The sequence below is a fragment of the Lithobates pipiens genome, unplaced genomic scaffold, assembly GCF_037356315.1.
Source record: "Lithobates pipiens isolate NorthernLeopardFrog02 unplaced genomic scaffold, aLitPip1_a1.2 Scaffold_22, whole genome shotgun sequence".
Classification (NCBI taxonomy): Eukaryota; Metazoa; Chordata; class Amphibia; order Anura; family Ranidae; genus Lithobates; species Lithobates pipiens.
Window position 1 is genome coordinate 29,541,288 of NW_027507784.1, and position 22,382 is coordinate 29,563,669.

Below are 22,382 nucleotides of genomic sequence, written 5' to 3' on the forward strand. Positions count from 1 at the left end.
CGGGAAGTGGTTAATGGGCTCCTGTCTAAACTGACCGCAGTATGTGTATGTATGAATGTGAGTTAGGGACCTTAGACTGTAAGCTCGTTGAGGGCAGGGACCGATGGCAATGTACAGTATATATGTGAAGTGCTGCCTAAATTGTCAGCACTATTTAACCACTTACAGACCGGACCATTTTGCTGGTCAAAGACCAGACCACTTTTTGCGATTCGGCACTGCATCGCTTTAACTGACAATTGTGTGGTCATGCGACGTGGCTGCCAAACAAAATTGACGTCCTTTTTTTCCCACAAATAGAGCTTTCTTTTGGTGGTATTTGATCACCTCTGCGGTTTTTATTTTTTGCGCTATAAACAAAAATAGAGCGACAATTTTGAAAAAAACGCATTATTTTTTACTTTTTGTTATAATAAATATCCCCCAAAAATATATAAAAAAACATTTTTTTCCCTCAGTTTAGGCCGATACGTATTCTTCTACATATTTTTGGTAAAAAAAATTGCAATAAGCGATTATTAATTGGTTTGCGCAAAAGTTATAGCGTTTACAAAATAGGGGATAGTTTTATGGCATTTTTATTAATAATTTTTTTTTACTAGTAATGGCGGCTGTCAGCGATTTTTATTTTGACTGTGACCTTATGACGGACAAATCGGACATTTTTGACACATTTTTGGGACCATTGTCATTTATACAGCAATCAGTGCTATATAAATGCAGTGATTCCTGTGTAAATGACACTGGCAAGGAAGGGGTTAACCAGTGGGTGGCAGTGTAGGGGTTAAGTGTTCCTAAGGGTGTGTTACTAACTGTGGGGGGCCGGGCTTTCATTTAGTGAACACTGATCTCTGCTCCAATCAAATGGAGCAGAGATCAGCGTCACTAGTTGCTAGGCAGAATGGGGAAATGCTATTTACAATGGCATTTCTCCATTCAGCCGCCCCGTGAGACGATTGCGGGTATGCCCGCGGCGATCGAGTCCGCGGGACCCGCGACCGGACTCACGGGGGTCCCGACCAGCAAGCGAGCCGCAATTTGACTTTTAAGATAAAAATACCCCTAGAATACTCATGCAATGTGCAACGTAACAGGTGTGTTGTAAACTATGCCCAGTTTTCTCTTTGTACAGCATAATTTTCTTACTTTGTGAAGTTCCTGCACAGCGTGGCCATCTCCAGTGTGGGCACCTGAAGCCACAGTGTCTTCCTTCCTGGATTCCATGCATGCTGGCTACCCTGCATGCACCTTCAAAACCCGCGCATGTGCAGTGCGTTGCAATCTTGGTCAGCTTGCCATGCCAAGCTGACCAAGATTTTCCATAGACACCAATGATAAACATTACTGGAGCCGGGCCATGCCAAGCTGACCAAGAATTTTCATAGACGCCAATGTTAACTGTTACTGTAGCTGCGCCATGCCAAGCTGACCAAGATTTTCAATAGACACCAATGATAAATGTTACTGGCTTACTGGTTACTGGCTACCCAGCATGCACCTTACAAACCCACGCATGTGCAGTGCAGTGCAATCTTGGTCAGCTTGCCATGCCAAGCTGACCAAGATTTTCCATAGACACCAATGATAAATATTACTGGAGCCGTGAGCATACCAAGCTGACCAAGAATTTTCATAGACGCCAATGTTAAATGTTACGGGAGCAGTGCCATGCCAAGCTAACCAAGATCTCCCAGGAGCCAATGTAAAACCAGAAATGAAATCCGCATCTGCGGCTGCTAAAGGAGGAAGTGAAATTAGATATGGGCTTAAATCAGGTACAGAAAAAAATTTAATAAATTGGCAATTCATTTTAACCACTTGCAGACCGGACCATTTTGCTGGTCAAAGACCAGACCACTTTTTGCGATTCGGCACTGCGTCGCTTTAACTGACAATTGCGCGGTCGTGCGACGTGGCTCCCAAACAAAATTAATGTCCTTTTTTTCCCACAAATAGAGCTTTCTTTTGGTGGTATTTGATCACCCCTGCGGTTTTTATTTTTTGCGCTATAAACAAAAATAGAGCGACAATTTTGAAAAAAACGCATTATTTTTTACTTTTTGTTATAATAAATATCCCCCAAAAATATATAAAAAAACATTTTTTTCCCTCAGTTTAGGCCGATACGTATTCTTCTACATATTTTTGGTAAAAAAAATTGCAATAAGCGATTATTGATTGGTTTGCGCAAAAGTAATAGCGTTTACAAAATAGGGATAGTTTTATAGCATTTTTATTAATAATTTTTTTTTTTTTACTAGTAATGGCAGCGATCAGCAATTTTTATTGTGACTGCGACATTGTGGGGGACCCATCGGACATTTTTGACACATTTTTGGGACCATTGTCATTTATACAGTAATCACTGCTATATAAATGCAGTGATTCCTGTGTAAATGACACTGGCAGTGAAGGGGTTAACCAGTAGGTGGCAGTGTAGGGGTTAAGTGTTCCTAGGGGTGTGTTACTAACTGTGGGGGGGTTGGGCTTTCATTTAGTGAACACTGATCTCTGCTCCAATCACATGGAGCAGAGATCAGCGTCACTAGTTGCTAGGCAGAATGGAAAAATGCTGTTTACACGGCATTTCCTCCATGCGGCCGCTCCGTGAGACGATCGCGGGGATGCCCGCGGCGATCGAGTCCGCGGGTCCCGCGGCCAGACTCACGGGGGTCCCGACCAGCGCGGGAGCGCGTTGCCGGCGGCGCGCTCCCGATGGCAGGGCGGCATTGAATATTGGACGTACCTGTATGCCAATATGCCTGCCCGTGCCATTCTGTCGACGTACATTGTCGTGCGCTGGTCGGGAAGTGGTTAAGGATGCTGCATGGTGGAAAATGTGGGTGTAAATCCGCTTTAAGTCACAAAAGGTCATTGCTAAAGGAGCTGAGTGTTCACAAAGTGTTGTATCCAAGCATATTATTGAAACAAAAAGTATGATAGAAAAGGTGCACAAGCAACAGGGATAACCGCAGCCTTGAGAGGGTTGTGAAGCAAAATAGCCATTCCAGAATTTGGGGGAGATTTACAAGGAGTGGACTATGGTTGGGGTCATTTCTTCAAGAGCCACCACACACAGGTCTATCCAGGACATGGACTACAACTGTCGCATTTCTTGTGTCAAGCCACTCCTGAACCAGAGACAACATCAGAAGTGTCTTACCTGGGCTAAGGAGGAAAAAGGGACAAGATTGATGCTCAGTGGTTCAAAGTCCACAAACAAGGTCTTATGCCCCATACACACGATCAGACTTTCCGACAACAAAACCATGGATTTTTGTTCGAAGGTTGTTGGCTCCAACTTGTCTTGCATACACACAGTCACACAAACGTTGGCCAACAATTACGAATGTAGTGACATACCAGACGTACGTGATATCTCCACTATGAGCGCTAGTTAGATCTCCGGCTCATACTTGATTCCGAGCATGCGTGGACTTTTGCCTGACGGACTTGTGTACACACGATCAGAAAGTCCGACAACAAACGTCTGTTGGCGGAAAATGTGAGAACATGCTAGTCAGCATTTGTTGGAGGAAAGTCCAACGGTCGGACTTTCTGCCAACAAGCTCACATCCAACATCCAATCGTGTGTACTGGGCATAAGGGTCTGAAGGAAGAATGGAGACGCACAGAATCCAAGTTGCATGAGGTCCAGTGTGAAGTTTCCACAGTCAGTGATGATGTGGGGAGCCGTGTCATCTGCTGGTGTTGGTCCTCTGTGTTTTATCAAGTCCAACGTCAGCGCCACCCTCTACCAGGACATTCTAGAGCACTTCATGCTTCCCTCTGCTGACCAGCTTTATGGAGATGCTGATTTCATTTTCCAGCAGGACTTGGCACCTGCCCACGCTACCAAAAGTATCAATACCTGGTTTATTGATCATGGTATCACTGTGCTTCATTGGCCAGCAAGCTCGCCTGGCCTAAATCCCATAGAGAATCTGTGGAGTATTGTCAAGAGGAGGATGAGGGACACCAGACCCAACAATGCAGATGAGCCGAAGGCCGCTATCAAAGCAACCTGGACTTCCATAACCCCTCAGCGGTCCTACAGGCTGATCACCTCCATGCTACACCACATTGATGCCATAATTCATGCCAAAGGAGCCCCGACCAAGTATTGAGTGCCCACTATACTGTACATGGACAGACTTTTCAGTAAGCCAACATTTCTGACTGTATTAAAAATCCTTTTTTTATTGTTCTTATGTAATATTCTAATTTTCTGAGATACAGAATTTTGAGTTTTCACTAGCCGTAAGCCATAATCATCAAAATGAAAAGAAAGAAATGCATGAACTCCATCACTCTGTGTGTAACGTATATATAAAATATATGAGTTTCACTTTTGTTTTTAAATTGAATTACTGAACTAAATGAACTTTTTGATGATATTCTAATTGTACGAGACGCACCTGTATGTGTAAGCCCTTGTACACACGGTCGGACATTCCGACAACAAAATCCGTCGGATTTTGTCCGAAACTTGTGTTGCATACACACGGTCGGACAAAGTTGTCGGAAAATCCGATCGTACGTAACGTGATGACGTTATTTTGTTACGACAGGACTACGTTCAGGCTAGTAGCCAATAGCTTTGGTCTAGGAATTTGATCTGAGCATGCGTGGCACTTTGTCCGATCGGAATTCTCCTCACACAATTGGACAGAAGTCAGATCGGATCATGTTGTCGGAAAGTTTTATAGCCCAGCTCTAAAACTTTGTCCGTCGGATATTCCGATGGAAACAGTCCGATGGAGCCCACACATGGTCGGATTATCCGACAACACGGTCCGATCGGACATTTTCCGTCGGAATGTCCGACCGTGTGTACAAGGGCTTACAAGTTGCTCTGTCTGCTCACAGGTATTTAAAACAATGCACAGAATCCGTCTACCTGGGCCAAGTGTCTAATAGGTCAGGAAGGGAATGTGAAGATGGGTGGAGATGTCTCCGATCATTTGAAATTCTCCAGAATCTTATCGAATCTTCAATCTCAGTACAGAAAAGATGACTAATATTCATATATAATTAAATCTGAGTTCGTATTAAAAGTAACATGGCATATGTCAGGTGCCTGGTGAGCAGAGCCAATGTTTTTAGAAAGCCTTTCACAAGCACCTTATGTTATGGGAAAGTTCCCCCAGAGGGTTTTTTTTTTAGCAGCGAAGTAAATAAACAGTAGATGTAATTAGAAAAAATCTTTATTAAAAATTCATAGAGTACAGTGTTTCTGCCAAAGTTAAAATATGAGCTATAACGGGGGCATGCCCCAAAGTGCAGAGACTGCAAACACACATTTGTACATAAAGTTATATGACAACATGTCTAATGTAAGACAAAGCCTTGCGCGTTTCGACCCATTTTGTTGGGGTCTTCTTCAGAGGAAAGCTTTGCTGCAAAGAGACTACATTTAGCACATGAGGTTGAAAGATGCATGAAAGGCTACATGTGCACAAAGTGGCCATTTCACATAGTTACCAATATATGCGGTGGGGATCTCCCAACCAAGATTTCCAAGAGCTTTTCACACTTTCAATGACAATTGCGCGGTCGTGCGATGCTATACGTAAATGAAATTTTTATCACTTTTTTTCACAAAAATTTAGCTCTCTATTTGTGGTATTTAATCATCGCTGGGCTTTTTATCTTTTGCTAAACAGACAAAAAAGACTGAAAATGTAAAAAAAAGTATCATAGCTTGTTATAAAATTTTGCGAACGGGTAATTTTTCTCCTTCACTGATATGTGCTGATGAGGCTGCACTGATGAGGGGCCACTGATAGGCAGCACTGCTGGGCTCTGATAGGAGGCACTGATAGGCAGCACTGCTGGGCTCTGATAGGAGGCACTGATAGACGGCACTGCAGGGCACCAATAGGAGGCACTGATAGGCGGCACTGATGAGGAGGCACTAATAGGCAGCACTGATAAGTGGCACTGATGAGGAGGCACTAATGAAGCTGCACTGAGAGGAGGCACTGATAGGCAGCACTGCTGGGCTCTGATAGGAGGCACTGATATGCAGCACTGCTGGGCTCTAATAGGAGGCACTGATAGGCGGCACTGCTGGGCACTGATAGGAGGCACTGATGAGCTCTCATAGGAGGCACTGATAGGTGACACTGATGGCCACTGATAGGTGGCACTGATAGGCGGCACTGCTGGGCACTGATGAGCTCCGATAGGAGGCACTAAAAGGCACTGATAGATGGCACTGTTGGGCACTGGTAGGAGGCACTGAAAGGCACTGATAGGTGAAACTGATGGGCACCGATAGGTGGCACTGATGGGTTCTAATAGGAGGCACTGAAAGACACTGATAGGTGGCACTGGTGGGCACTGATAGGCTCTGATGGGTGGAACTGATGGGCACTGATAGGGGACACTGATGAGAAGGCACTGATGGGTTCTGATAGGGGACACTGATGAGAAGGCACTGATGTGCACAGATTGCCAGCATTGGTGGGCGCTAATTGGCAGCACTGGTGGCCAAAGATTGGCAGCACTGGTGGGCACTGTTAGGACTCAATTATAATCAGTGCCGATGTCCCTTTATCAGAAGCCAGTAATCAGCTCTCTTCTTCACTCCTCACACTGTCAGCGTGAGGAAAGAAAAGCCGATAACCGTCTCCTGTTTACTTCTGTGATCAGCTGTCATAGGACACAGTTGATCACATGGTAAAGGGCCACTGTGATTGGCCCTTTACCCTGATCTGTGATCAGCTGATTCTAAAGAACTCAGCAATCACAGGCTGTGCTGCCCTTGCACCACAGGGCAGATCACGTCAATTTATGCCCTCCCGGCAAAGTCCACAAACTATAGTGCATAGATATATATATATATATATATATATATATATATATATATATATATATACTGTGTATCTGAAAATTGATCAATCCTGAAAATGTCAGGACAGTACAAATATCCCCAAATGAACCCTTTTTGGAAAGTAGACAGTCTGAGGCGTTTAGTAAGGGGCATGGCGGATTTTTGATGTTGCAATTTTTTAGAAATGTAAGAAATTACATCATTTTATTTCATTTTAATTTTAATTTTTTATTTATTTTTTTACATACAGTACTGTCACTAGTGCAGTACAGCATCATCATACGACGTGTGTGGCAGTGACCAGGGATAATGAATGGTTAAAGTATGTTTAAAAAAAAATGCGCTATAAAAAAAACCAATATTTTTTACTTTTTGCTATAATAAATATCCAACAAAAAAACCCTTACAAAAAAAAACAAAAACAAATTTCTTTATCGTTTTAGGCCAACATATATTCTTCGACATATTTTTGGTAAAGAAAAATCCCAATAAGCATATATTGATTGGTTTGCGCAAAAGTTATAGCGTCTACAAAATAGGGAATAGATTTGTGGCATTTTTATTTTTATATATATATATATATATATATATATATATATATATATATATATATATATATAAAAAGTAGTAGGTGAGATGCATACATGGTCAGTGAAACAGGTGTGCCAGCAATCGAGTCTGTCCCAAAGACTCAATATAAAAAAGCAGAAGAGGGATTGCTGCACAAACAAAAGTAAATTTATCGATAAATTTATTGATAAAATTTACATAACATCAGGTATAATTCAGGTGAACCTGATTCCAGATTCCGATAAGCCCCCCCGCCCCGCAGACCCCGACAACCACTGGGCAAGGGTTGTCGGGAAGAAGCCCTTGTCCCCATCAAAATGGGGGCAAGGTGCTGTGGGGTGGGGGGGCGCTTGCTCGTCCCTTCCCTTTCCTGACCTGCTGGGCTGCATGCTTGGATAAAGGTCTGGTATGGATTTTGGGGGGACCCCCATGCCATTTTTTTTTTAATTTGTGCCGTTTTTTTTCTCAATTGATGATTCATTGGTTGCTAAGGACACGGCGGCCGGCTTCCTGGCCCTCTCCTTAGCAACCAGCTATATACAGTGTAAAAAAAAAAAAAACGCTGTAAAAATGCGTGTCCAAAAAACGCGGCAAGCACCGCAAAAAGCACTGCAGAAACGCTCAAACGCAACATGCATAGATGTGAATCGAGCCTTAGGCAACACCCACATGGGATGCTGAGCCTCCATGATTGAAAGAACTGAAATCCAATGAATGAAAGGGGGCAAGCCAGGGACAATCATGCTGGGAAGGAAAGAACTAGATGACGCTGTGTGTCCTCCAGCCTGGAAATGAGGTGGTCTCTATCTCACTTGCTGCAGCCTCTAATGTGAGAAGCCCACAGTGTGCGGTGAAATCAGAGGAAGTTATTTCAGTTCAAGGTGAGCATATTTTTAGGCTTAACTAAAGTTCCATGGTAAGCGGTTTTCAGTGTAATATATTTAGCAGGAACCGCCTCAGCCGAGGCTACCGAGACAATTTTATTTCCTCCAAAGCTGAAGAATTGGGAGCTTTAATGTTGGCTGGAAGCCGTCCAGTTTTTGGCATACCAGCAGTCAGCGGGAATGTACAGTACTTTACCTGCAGGGAACTCTGGAGATATTTGTGGTATCTGTTTATTTTCTTTGAGCTGTTATTGTTGGCTGCAGGACCTCCTTCACTGAGAACTTCACAGCTCCTCAGCCTGCGGTCATCCGGCCTGGGACTTATTCTGTACTGTTATTTAACAAACCCCAAGGCTCTGCCTTACCCCCCCCCCCCCCACCGCACAGCCTCCAGGAGGAACGATGACCGCTGACGGCTCTTGTTCACATGTCATATCTGCAAACAAAGACTTGGAAAACACTCAAAAAGAATTGTTATTGAAATTAGACCCATCAGGGGATCAGATACGCGAGATCACTAGTGCCTAAGGGCCGGTTCACACAGGGGGCGACACGAGGCGACACGACTTGCCGTGCCGCGACCTGACAAGTCGCCCCCGTTCTGTACTACGGAACCGTTCTAAGAAGAGCGACTCGAGTCGCTCCGACTTAGAAAAAAGGTTCCTGTACTACTTTTGGGCGACCTCGGGGCGACTTGCATTGACTTCTATACAGAAGTCATTTGCAAGTCGCCGCTGAGGTCGCGGCGAGGCAAGTCGTGTCGCCTCGCATCGCCCCCTGTGTGAACCGAGCCTAAATGCGGTTAGCTTGTAAATTCTTTCTCTTCCCTCGCTTCGTTGTTGGTGGGCCCCTTGGAGCTCTAGAATCCCAGACCCACGTCATACAGCGAGGGGGGGGGGTAAAACTATTTGGATACCCTGCTGATTTTGTACATTTGCCCACTGACCAAAACATTTTTAGTCCTATAATTTTAATGGTCGGTTCATTTTAACAGTGAGAGACAGAATAACAACAAAAATATCCAATAGAGACAAAAGAGTCGCCGGCGCTAAAATGTGGACAAGTGTGATAATGAAAAATGGGGGAGCGGGGAGTAATAGTCAATGGAGAGTGGTCTAAGCCCGGTGCAGCTGGATAATAACCAAAGCTGGAGGATGTGGATCAAAACAGTTATAACACAACAATCCAGCGCGCGTGTCCCATCTCTGGCTGCAACACAGCAGGAGTACTGGCGGCCGTCGCCCCCCCTCCCTTCGGCTGTAAGAGAACTGACTCAAGCTGGACATTATCGGCTCCTTGCTGCTCAGTGTATTCTTGGTGACGTTGTAAAGCTCCTCTTTCCATTTGCCTTTGTTTTAACACAGGACTGGTTTTTATTACTACAAGGATTGAATAAATTAATTTGGTATTATTTTTCATCTGCTGTGGGACTATCTGCTGTTCTAATGCATTGAGCGCTGGATTGTTGTGTTTTAACAAAATTATCCAGAAAAACACATTTCAAAAAAGTTATAAATTGATTTGCATTTTAATGGAGTGAAATAAGCCTTTGACCCCCTATCAATCAGCAAGATTTCTGGCTCCCAGGTGTCTTATATAGGCATAAGGGTCGGGGTCACCGAGTGATGTCACCTGCCGACCCGGCCCCTTATGACGTCACAGTCCCGGGGGATGCTGGGATTGTGACATCATAAGGTGAAGGGTCACCATGTGACATCATCCTTTCCTGCCCGGCCGGGCTGCATGCTCGGATAAGGGTCTGGTATGGACTTTGGGGGGGACCCCCACACCGTTTTTTCAGTGTAGGGATTCCCCTTTAAATCTATACCAGGCGACAGGGCTCACGAGGTGTCAATCTCGCCGCTGGAGGCGGCAACATCGGACTACTTGGAGTCATGTTCAAAATTAACAGACTTTACTCCGTGTATGGGCAAGTCCGCTCATTGGAAAAGTCTGGTCGTGTGTGGGCAAGTCCGCTCGTTCAGAAAGTCCGCCGGATAGTCTGATCGTGTGTACGCGGCATAAGAATTCCTTCCAAGACTTCCAATGGTGCTTGAAGAACCCCTGGTAGGATTTCCAATGGTGCTTGTAGAACCTTCCTTAGTAGGACTTCCAATGGTGCTTGCAGAATCCATGCCAGGTCTTCCAATGGTGCTGGCAGAATCAATGCCAAGACTTCTAATGGTACTCATAGAATGTGCTTTGTCTTTTTGCCATCTACTCGAGTACATAGTTACATACAGTGCCTTGCGAAAGTATTCGGCCCCCTTGAACTTTTCAACCTTTTGCCACATTTCAGGCTTCAAACATAAAGATATAACATTTAAATTTTTTGTGAAGAATCACCAACAAGTGGGACACAATTGTGAAGTGGAACGAAATCTATTGGATTTTTGAAACTTTTTTAACTAATAAAAAAAATGAAAAGTGGGGCGTGCAAAATTATTCGGCCCCCTTGCGTTAATACTTTGAAGAGCCACCTTTTGCTGCGATTACAGCTGCAAGTCGCTTGGGGTATGTCTCTATCAGTTTTGCACATCGAGAGACTGAAATTCTTGCCCATTCTTCCTTGCAAAACAGCTCGAGCTCAGTGAGGTTGGATGGAGAGCGTTTGTGAACAGCAGTTTTCAGCTCTTTCCACAGATTCTCGATTGGATTCAGGTCTGGACTTTGACTTGGCCATTCTAACACCTGGATACGTTTATTCGTGAACCATTCCTTTGTAGATTTTGCTGTATGTTTGGGATCATTGTCTTGTTGGAAGATAAATCTCCGTCCCAGTTTCAGGTCTTTTGCAGACTCCAACAGGTTTTCATCCAGAATGGTCCTGTATTTGGCTGCATCCATCTTCCCCTCAATTTTAACCATCTTCCCTGTCCCTGCTGAAGAAAAGCAGGCCCAAACCATGATGCTGCCACCACCATGTGTGACAGTGGGGATGGTGTGTTGAGGGTGATGAGCTGTGTTGCTTTTACGCCAAACATATCGTTTTGCGTTGTGGGCAAAAAGTTGGATTTTGGTTTCATCTGACCAGAGCACCTTCTTCCACATGTTTGGTGTGTCTCCCAGGTGGCTTGTGGCAAACTTTAGACAAGACTTTTTATGGATATCTTTGAGAAATGGCTTTCTTCTTGCCACTCTTCCATAAAGGCCAGATTTGTGCAGTGTACGACTGATTGTTGTCCTATGGACAGACTCTCCCACCTCAGCTGTAGTTCTCTGCAGTTCATCCAGAGTGATCCTCTTGGCTGCATCTCTGATCAGTCTTCTCCTTGTCTGAGCTGAAAGTTTAGAGGGACGGCCAGGTCTTGGTAGATTTGCAGTGGTCTGATTCTCCTTCCATTTCAAAATGATCGCTTGCACAGTGCTCCTTGGCATGTTTAAAGCTTGGGAAATCTTTTTGTATCCAAATCCAGCTTTAAACTTCTCCACAACAGTATTACGGACCTGCCTGGTGTGTTCCTTGGTCTTCATGATGCTCTCTGCGCTTTCAACAGAACTCTGAGACTATCACAGAGCAGGTGCATTTATACAGAGACTTGATTACACACAGGAGGATTCTATTTATCACCATCAGTCATTTAGGACAACATTGGATCATTCAGAGATCCTCGCTAAACTTCTGGTGTGAGTTTGCTGCACTGAAAGTAAAGGGGCCGAATAATTTTGCTCGCACCATTTTTCAGTTTTTTATTTGCTAAAAAAGTTTAAAATATCCAATAGATTTCGTTCCACTTCACAATTGTGTCCCACTTGTTAGTGATTCTTCACAAAAAATTAAAATTTTATATCTTTATGTTTGAAGCCTGAAATGTGGCAAAAGGTTGAAAAGTTCAAGGGGGCCGAATACTTTCGCAAGGCACTGTAGTTAGGTTGAAAAAAGACACAAGTACATCCAGTTCAACCACAAAATAAAAAATAACAATATCATACAATCCAATATACCCAATTCTATACCCACAGTTGATCCAGAGGAAGGCAAAAAACCCAGCAGAACATGATCCAATTTGTTTAAGCAATCGGATTTTCCCTGGATCAACTTTACCTATAAATGTCAGTACCCAGTTATATTATGTACATTTAGGAAATAATCCAGGCCTTTCTTAACCACCTTCAGACCGGACCATTTTGCTGGTAAATGACCAGAGGTCTTTTTACAATTTGGCACTGCGCTGCTTTAACTGGTAATTGCGCGGTCATGCAATGTTGTACCCAAACAAAATTTGCGTCCTTTTCTTCCCACAAATAGAGCTTTCTTTTGATGGTATTTGATTGCCTCTGCGATTTTTATTTTTTGCGATATAAACGTAAAAAGACCGCAAATTTTGAAAAAAAATGATATTTTCTACTTTTTGTTATTAGAAAAATCCAATAAACTCAATTTTAGTCATACATTTAGGCCAAAATGTATTCAGCCACATGTCTTTGGTAAAAAAAAAGTCAATAATTGTATATTTATTGGTTTGCGCAAAAGTTGTCACATCTACAAACTAAGGTACGTTTTCTGGAATTTACGCAGCTTTTAGTTTACGACTGCCTATCTCATTTCTTGAGGTGCTAAAATGGCAGGGCAGTACAAAACCCCCCCAAATGACCCCATTTTGGAAAGTAGACACCCTAAGGAAATTGATAAGTGGCATGTTGAGCCCATTGAATATTTTATTTTTTTGCCTCAAGCGATTGAATAATGACAAAAAAAAATTTTTTTTTTTTTTTTTACACAAAGTTGTCACTAAATGATATATTGCTCACACATGCTATGGGCATATGTGAAATGACACCCCAAAATAAATTCTGCTGCTTCTCCTGAGTACGGGGATACCACATATGTGGGACTTTTTGGGAGCCTAGCCGCGTACGGGGCCCCGAAATCCAAGAACCGCCTTCAGGTTTTCTAAGGGCGGAAATATTTGACTTCACTCCTCACTACCTATTACAGTTTTGAAGGCCATAAAATGCCAAGATGGCACAAAACCCCCACAAATGACCCCATTTTAGAAAGTAGACACCCCAAGCTATTTGCTGAGAGGCATGTTGAGTCCATGGAATATTTTATATTTTGCCACAAGTTGCGGGAAAATTACAAACTTTTTTTTTTTTTTTTTTTTTCACAAAGTTGTCACTAAATGATATATTGCTCACGCATGCCATGGGCATATGTGAAATGACACCCCAAAATAAATTCTGCTGCTTCTCCTGAGTACGGGGATACCACATATGTGGGACTTTTTGGGAGCCTAGCCGCGTACGGGGCCCCGAAAACCAAGCACCGCCTTCAGTCTTTCTAAGGGCGTTACAGTTTTGAAGGCCATAAAATGCCAAGATGGCACAAACCCCCCCCAAATGACCCCATTTTGGAAAGTAGACACCCCTAAATTTAGGGGTACACTAGTGAGACTAGGTAATAAATGGCGGGTGCCCTGAAACTATAAAAAAAATAACTAACCAACCAGCGTCACCTGTAACAGTTATATGGTGATCACTGGTGAAAGGGTTAACTAGGGGGCAATCAGGGGGCTTTATGCGGTAGTATATGGGGGTCCCTGGCGCTATAAAAAACGGCGGCGAACCTAAATACCTACCTGCCTAACTAGCGTCACCTGTGACACTAATACAGCGATCAGAAAAACTATCGCTTATTAGGCTGTGTTCACACTGGAGCGATGCGGGAACGCCACGAATCCGCGGCAGGTTCCCGCATCGCATGCCTCCCGGCGGCAGTTCACACTGCCCTATGCGAACTGCTGGGAGTGTCAGTGAAATGTTAATGACACCCCCAGATCAGTTCGCATATCGCAGTGCGATCTGCAAACTCGGATCGCATGGTGTGAACACCCATGCGATCCGATTCTGCTGCGGACCAAAAAAAGGGTCCCGTGCGAGTTTGCGGCGGGTGCGGCGGGTGCAACGCGAATTCAGCCATACTATCTGTATGGCTGAACTCGAATCGCACAGAGATCGGATGTGATTTGCACTGCAGTGCGGTGCGAATCACATCCGTTCTCATAAACCGCTGCAATGTGAACCCAGCCTTAGTGACACTGGCGACGGGGGGTGATCACGGGGTTAAACCTTTATTGGGGGGGTTAGGGGGGTACCTTAGAACTAAAGGGGGCTAACCCTAACTGCCCTAACAGTTATTACAGTCACAAATGACACCCGCCGGGTGATCAGGGGGTTAAACCTTTATTAGGTAATAAATGGCGGGTGCCCTGAAACTATAAAAAAATAACTAACCAACCAGCGTCACCTGTAACAGTTATATGGTGATCACTGGTGAAAGGGTTAACTAGGGGGCAATCAGGGGGCTTTATGCGGTAGTATATGGGGGTCCCTGGCGCTATAAAAAGCTGCGGCGAACCTAAATACCTACCTGCCTAACTAGCGTCACCTGTGACACTAATACAGCGATCAGAAAAACTATCGCTTATTAGGCTGGGTTCACACTGGAGCGATGCGGGAACGCCATGAATCCGCGGCGGGTTCCCGCATCGCATGCCTCCCGGCGGCAGTTCACACTGCCCTATGCGAACTGCTGGGAGTGTCAGTGAAATGTTAATGACACCCCCAGATCAGTTCGCATATCGCAGTGCGATCTGCAAACTCGGATCGCATGGTGTGAACACCCATGCGATCCGATTCTGCTGCGGGCCAAAAAAAGGGTCCCGTGCGAATTTGCGGCGGATGCGGCGGGTGCGGCGAATGGCTGAACTCGAATCGCACAGAGATCGGATGTGATTTGCACTGCAGTGCGGTGCGAATCACATTCGTTCTCATAAACCGCTGCAATGTGAACCCAGCCTTAGTGACACTGGCGACGGGGGGTGATCACGGGGTTAAACCTTTATTGGGGGGGTTAGGGGGGCACATTAGAACTAAAGGGGGCTAACCCTAACTGCCCTAACAGTTACTACAGTCACAAATGACACCAATGCAAAAAAAAAAAAAAAAGCAATTGGTGTCACTGTGACTGGGGGGGCAGGGGTAATTGGGGGGTGATCGGGGGGTAAAGGGGGGGTGTGAGTGTGCCTGGCATGTTCTACTGTATGTGGGGTGTGTTGGTGCAACTCACCGAACCTCTCTCCTCGGTGCCGGAACGAAAACTACCGACACGGAGGAGAGAATACATCACTTCCTCTCCTGTGTTTAAATTACAGGAGAGGAAGTGATGTCACCGGACATTTTCATTCGCCGGGAGCGATCGCGAGGGGGTGGCCATGAATGAATGGCCGTCCCCTCGTCCGGGATCGCTCCCGAACGAATACCGACCGCCGCAGGCACCGGGCGGGGGCTCGATCGGGCCCCCGACCGGCGGGCAGGCAAGGACGTACATGTAAGCCCTTATGCCTGCCCGTGCCATTCTGCCGACGTACATCGGCGTGCGGCGGTCGGCAAGTGGTTAAAGCAATCTACTGAGCTGGCCAGAACCACCTCTGCAGGGAGTCCATATTTGGAGATGAAATCTCTTTTCCTCTAGACGTAAAGCGTGCCCCCTTGTCCTCTTTGTTGACCGCAAAGTGAATAACTCAACACCAAGTTCACTATATGGACCCCTTATATATTTGTACATGTTGATCATATCCCCCCTTAGGGTCCTTTCACACGGGGCGGATCAGTGCTGATCCACCCCGTGGATATCCGCTTGCTCAGTGGGGATCGCTGGAGTGATCCCCGCTGAGCAGGAAGATGACAGGTCCGTCTCTGCACACTGCGCAGGTACGGACCTGTCACAGCGCCGCTCTCCCCTATGGGAGATCGGATGACTACGGACCGCAGTGTCTGTCGTCACCCGATCCGTTCCGATGACGGATGGAAAAATTGCTTTTTCCTCCATCACACTTTTTCGGATCTGATCGGCTTAGATGTCAGCGGACTCGGATGTCAGCTCTATGGAGCATCTGTTCAGGCGGACCTGAACGGATCATCCATGTGAAAGGGGCCTTAATCTCCTCTTATCAAGAGTGAATACATTCAGTTCCTCTAATCTTTCCTCATAGCTGAGTTCCTCCATGCCTCTTATCAGTTTGGTTGCTCTTCTCTGCACTTTCTCCAGTTCCCCGATATCCTTTTTGAGAACTGGTGTCCAAAACTGAACTGCATATTCCAGATGAGGTCTTACTAATGATTTGAACAGGGGCAAAATTATATCTCTCTCTCTGGAGTACATACCTCTCTTAATACAGGAAAGGACTTTGCTCGCTTTGGAAACTGCAGCTTGGCATTGCATGTTATTATTGAGCTTATGGTCTACCAAAACCCCCAGATCCTTCTCCACTATGGATTCCCCCAGTTGTACCCCTCCTAGCATGTATGATGCATGCATATTCTTAGCCCCCAAGTGCATAACTTTACATTTATCAACATTAAACCTCATCTGCCACATAGTCACCCAATTAGACAGAGCATTGAGGTCGGCTTGTAAATTGGTGACATCCTGTAAGGACGTTATTGCACTGCATAGCTTGGTGTCATCTGCAAAGACGGAAATGTTATTTTTGATCCCAGACCCAATATCATTTATAAAGATATTAAAAAGTAAGGTTCCCAACACTGAACCTTGGGGTACACCACTCATAACCTTAGACCATTCAGAGTAAGAATCATTAACCACGACTCTCTGAATTCTGTCTTTTAGCCAGTTTTCTATCCATTTACAAACTGAAATTTCCAAACCTGTAGAATTTACCTTACACATGAGCCGTGTGTGCGGAACTGTATCGAAAGCTTTTGCAAAATCCAAGTATACCACGTCCACCGCCACCCCTCTGTCCAAGTATACCACGTCCCCCCCCACCCCTCTGTCCAAGGTTTTACTTACCACCTCTTAAAAAGAAATCAGGTTTGTTTGACAACTTCTGTCTTTCACGAATCCATGCTGTCTGCTGCTTAAAATATTTTTTTCCTGCAAGTACTTGTCTATGTGGTATTTTATTAATCTCTCCAGTATCTTCCCAACTGTAGGAAATTAACAGGTCTATATTTACTCCGTAAAGACTTTGTTCCATTTTTAAATATAGGCACTACATTGGCTCTGTGCCAATCCAGTGGTGCTATTCCTGTCATTAATGAGTCCCTAAAAATTAGATACAATGGCTTTGAAATGACAGAACTCAATTCTTTTAGGATCCGTGGGTGGATGCCATCAGGTCCAGGTGCTTTATCCACCTTTAGTCTGTCCAATTATTTCTGGACCATACCACTTTTGAGCCATTGTGGATTTGGGGCTTTGTCACTACCACCCCTATTATGGACATGAGCTCCCCCATGCTCCTTTGTATACACAGAGCTGAAGAAAGTATTTAATAAATTAGCCTTCTCTTTGTCCCCAGTCACTCACTCCAGATTATTTTGTAAAGGGCCTACATGTACTAAAGAGCTTTAATACTTGTCAGTTTTCTGCTTGTTGCTGACCAAGATTGACCACTCTCTTTCCTGCCGCCTGCCTCAACCTCTACCTGGACCTGACTAATCTTTTGTCTACTTCTTGCCCAGACCTGATTGCTCTTTTGTTTGCCTCCTGCCATGACATCTGCCTAGACCCAACTACTCTCTTGTATACAACATTGTAGACATTCTCCCATAGCCCTTCTGTCCCAGCAACCCATTTGTGGGTCGAGCTTATGGCTTAGACCTGGTTGCAGATTGTAGCAAAGAAAACTGGGGACCACTAGCTATTCTTGGCCATCTCCATTAGCAGGAGCTATAGTGAAAACGAAATGGTACTTGCCTTTCAATGGTACTTGCAGGATTCCTGCCAGGACTCCCAATGGTACTTGCAGAATCTCCACCAGTACTTCCAATGGTACTCACATAATCCCAACGAGAACTTTCCTGAAAGGACACAGGGAGTGTCCTCTGACCAAAGGAGTATTTAAGCTCCAGTATCTGAAGTGGCTACTGTTGCGTCTTATCACTAGCTGCCCATTGTGCAAAAGAGCTATAATACATTATGATTGCCTTGCTTGATTCTGACCCAGATTGACTTGAGTACTCTTTTGTCTGGTGTCTGCCCACTACCTGTTCATGGATTTTTACACTCTCTTGCCCACTGTCTGCCAATGATCTCTGCTTGCTGCCTGCCCACAACCTGTGCCCGGGCCCGACTGCTCTCTTGTCTGCTGCCTGCATATGATCTCTGCCTTGACCTACCTGCTCTCTTGCCTGCTTTCTGTTCACTGTATCTTTCTGAACCTATCATCTTGCCTGCTGCCTACCCATGGCCTCTGCCAGAACCTGACTACTCTCTTGTCTGGTGTCTGCCCACTACCTCTTAATGGACCTGACTACTCTCTTGCCCATTGTCTGCCAATCACCTCTCTTTGCACCTCTGTTTGCTGCCTGGCCACAACCTCTGCCTAGAGCTGACTGCTCTCTTGCCTGCTCATGACCTCTGCCTTGACCTGACTGCTCTCTTGCCTGCTCATGAACTCTGCCTTGACCTGACTGCTCTCTTGCCTGCTCATGACCTCTGCCTTGACCTGACTGCTCTCTTGCCTGCCGCAGGCTATCAACCTGTTTCCAGACTTGGCTACTTTTTCGCCTAAAGTTTTCTGTACATTCTCCATACCATGGCTGCTCTGTCCCAGCTAGCCCTTTTGTGGGGTGATCCTAAAGTCTCAGCTCCTCCATAAGAACAGAAACAGGAAAAAAAAAACTTTAAGTATGAATGATGTTCTGCTTTTTTTGTTTATTTTTCTGGAATAAGATACATTTCAAATTTCTTATTATTATGCACAGATGGTATTTATATTGCATGTGATAGAGGAAAATATTTGTTCCAGTGGCTTGGACACAAGGCACGTGTTTTATCCTTTCTTCTCCATCCTCTGCAGATGGCAAACTTGATTCAACCCAAGAAAATTGCTTTTTGGTGCCCCTCATTTTATTTGAAGATTTTATGAGCTGCCGGCAAATATAAAAGATACAAATAACACAGCTCCGTATTCATTAATCTCCTATTGCTCAGTCCCGATGGCCTTTACCTTGGTCTTTGTGTCAGGGGGTGAGGCAGACCTCTAATCACTGTAATTAGCTACCACCATGGTCACATGGTCAGGAGCCTGTCCTGCCAGCTCCCAATCATAACCAGAGACGGAGCTGCATGTGGCAGCTCAGTCACTGTGCTGGGAGTTAGCTTGTTTTCAACACAAAAACCCCAACCGCTATGAATGCATATTTGCGGTGTGTGGGTGTTAGGGTGGGAAACAAGACCTCTACGTATTAGGACCTGTGTTGACCATGCCCGTTATTATTTCAGCACAAGCTTTAAAAGAGACCCCCATTATTATTCCAAGACAAACTTTATAGGAGTTCCTCTTTACTATCCCAGGACAAACTCCAAGGACCCCCCTTTATTATCTCAGGATACACTGCATATGAGCCCCCCTTTTTTTTTTATTCCAGGAAAACTGCAAACCCCCTTTAATATTCTAGGGCAAACTTTAAAAGAGTCCCTCTTTCTATTCCAGTACAAACTCCAAAAGAACCCCCATTATTATTCCAGGACAAACTTCAATGTAGTCCCCTCCTCCCCTTTATTATTCAAGGACACATTTCAAAGGAACCTCCTCCCCTACTTTAATATTCCAGGAAAAACTTCAAAGAGGCCCCTCTTTATTTTTTCAGGACAAACTTCAAAGGAGCCCCCCTTTATTATTTTGAACCAAAAAAAAAAAAAAAACTTCAAAAAGGAACTCCCCCATCCACCTGTCCTCTTATTATTCCAGGACAAACTTTAAAGGAGTTCCTCCTTTAATATTCCAGGACAAGCTTCAGAGGAGTCCTTTTATTATTCCAGAACAAATTTCAAAGGAGCCCCCTCCCCCACTTTAACATGCCAGGACAAACTTCAAAGAGGCCCCGCTCTTCAAAAAGGAGCCCCCCTTTATTATTTTAGAACAAACTTCAATGGAACTCCTCCATTTCCCTGCCTGTTATGGAAGCACCCCCCTTATTATTTCAGGACAAACTTCAAACGGAGACCCCCCCACTTTAATATTCCAGTACAAACCTCAAAGGGGACCCCCTTTAATATTCCAGGACAAACTTCAAAGAAGCCTCCTTTATTTTCAGGACAGACTTAAAAGGAAACCCCCTTTATTATTTTAGGACAGACTTCAACGAAACCCCTCCACCCCCTTGTCTGTTATTATTCCAGGACAAATGTCAAAGGAGTGCCCCCTTTAATATTCCAGGGCAAACCTCAGAGGAGTCCCCCTTTTTTATTCCAGGACAAACTTTAAAAGAACCCTCCCGCCATTTAAAACGTATTTAAGAACTTGTTCATGCTGTTAATTTTCATAAAGGAGGAATATCATTTTGTATCTTGTCATCTGTAACCCTGTTGCTGGTACAATTGATCGCTCTGGTGGAGATGAGATAAGTGAGCGCCTGAGATATCACCTGGAGTGGCAGGTGGAATGTTTACATATAGATAAGAGTTTCTATACTTCTCACCCTGACAAAGAAGCTGTAGTCTTTAGAAGGTGAGGATATTAGTTTATACATGCCCAGAGACTAGATTTCAGTTTCTTTATGTCTTGGCAGATCCTGGAAAGTAACTAGGTAACCAGAAGAAAATAACAAGCTCAGAGTTGTGAGGACATTGATGGGGAACTGGATATTGTGACCCACAGGGCAAGATTCCCTTTTCTATATATATATATATATATATATATATATATATATATATATATATATATATATATATGGTGGGAGGAGTGTTGATCAGAATCAGAAGATACTATGGATGATTAACAATCAGGTAAATTATAAGGTAAATCATCTGAGGTCATCACACAAGGGAATGGGGATGAGATGCACACTATGGTAAAACAAGATAAATGATTAATGGCCGGGCAAACAATGTGAGATCATTAACCAATGTGAATAGGGTGCACGGTACCATGTGGTAGATGATTAATGGTCAGGCAGACAATCTAAGGTCATCACACAAGAAAGTATGGATGAAGTTCATAGAATGGTACCACATGGTAGATGAATAATGGTCAGGCAGACAATCTGTGGTCATCACACAATAAAGTATGGATGAAGTTCATAGAATGGTACCACGTGGTAGATGATTAATGGTCAGGCAGACAATCTGTGGTCATCACACAAGAAAGTATGGATGAAGTTTATGGAATGGTACCACATGGTAGATGATTAATGGTCAGGCAGGCAATCTGTGGTCATCACACAAGGGAATGGGGATGAGATGCACACTATGGTAAAACAAGATAAATGATTAATGGCCGGGCAAACAATGTGAGATCATTAACCAATGTGAATAGGGTGCACGGTACCATGTGGTAGATGATTAATGGTCAGGCAGACAATCTAAGGTCATCACACAAGAAAGTATGGATGAAGTTCATAGAATGGTACCACATGGTAGATGAATAATGGTCAGGCAGACAATCTGTGGTCATCACACAATAAAGTATGGATGAAGTTCATAGAATGGTACCACGTGGTAGATGATTAATGGTCAGGCAGACAATCTGTGGTCATCACACAATAAAGTATGGATGAAGTTCATAGAATGGTACCACGTGGTAGATGATTAATGGTCAGGCAGACAATCTGTGGTCATCACACAATAAAGTATGGATGAAGTTCATGGAATGGTACCACAAGGTAGAGGATTAATGGTCAGGCAGACAATCTGTGGTCATCACACAAGAAAGTATGGATGAAGTTTATGGAATGGTACCACATGGTAGATGATTAATGGTCAGGCAGGCAATCTGTGGTCATCACACAAGGGAATGGGGATGAGATGCACACTATGGTAAAACAAGATAAATGATTAATGGTTGGGCAGACAATGTGAGATCATTAACCAATGTGAATGGGGTGCACGGTACCAAATGTTAGATGATTAATGGTCAGGCAGAAAATCTGTGGTCATCACACAAGAAAGTATGGATGAAGTTCATGGAATGGTACCACAAGGTAGATGATTAATGGTCAGGCAGACAATCTGTGGTCATCACACAAGAAAGTATGGATGAAGTTCATAGAATGGTACCACGTCATAGATGATTAATGGTCAGGCAGACAATCTGTGGTCATCACACAAGAAAGTA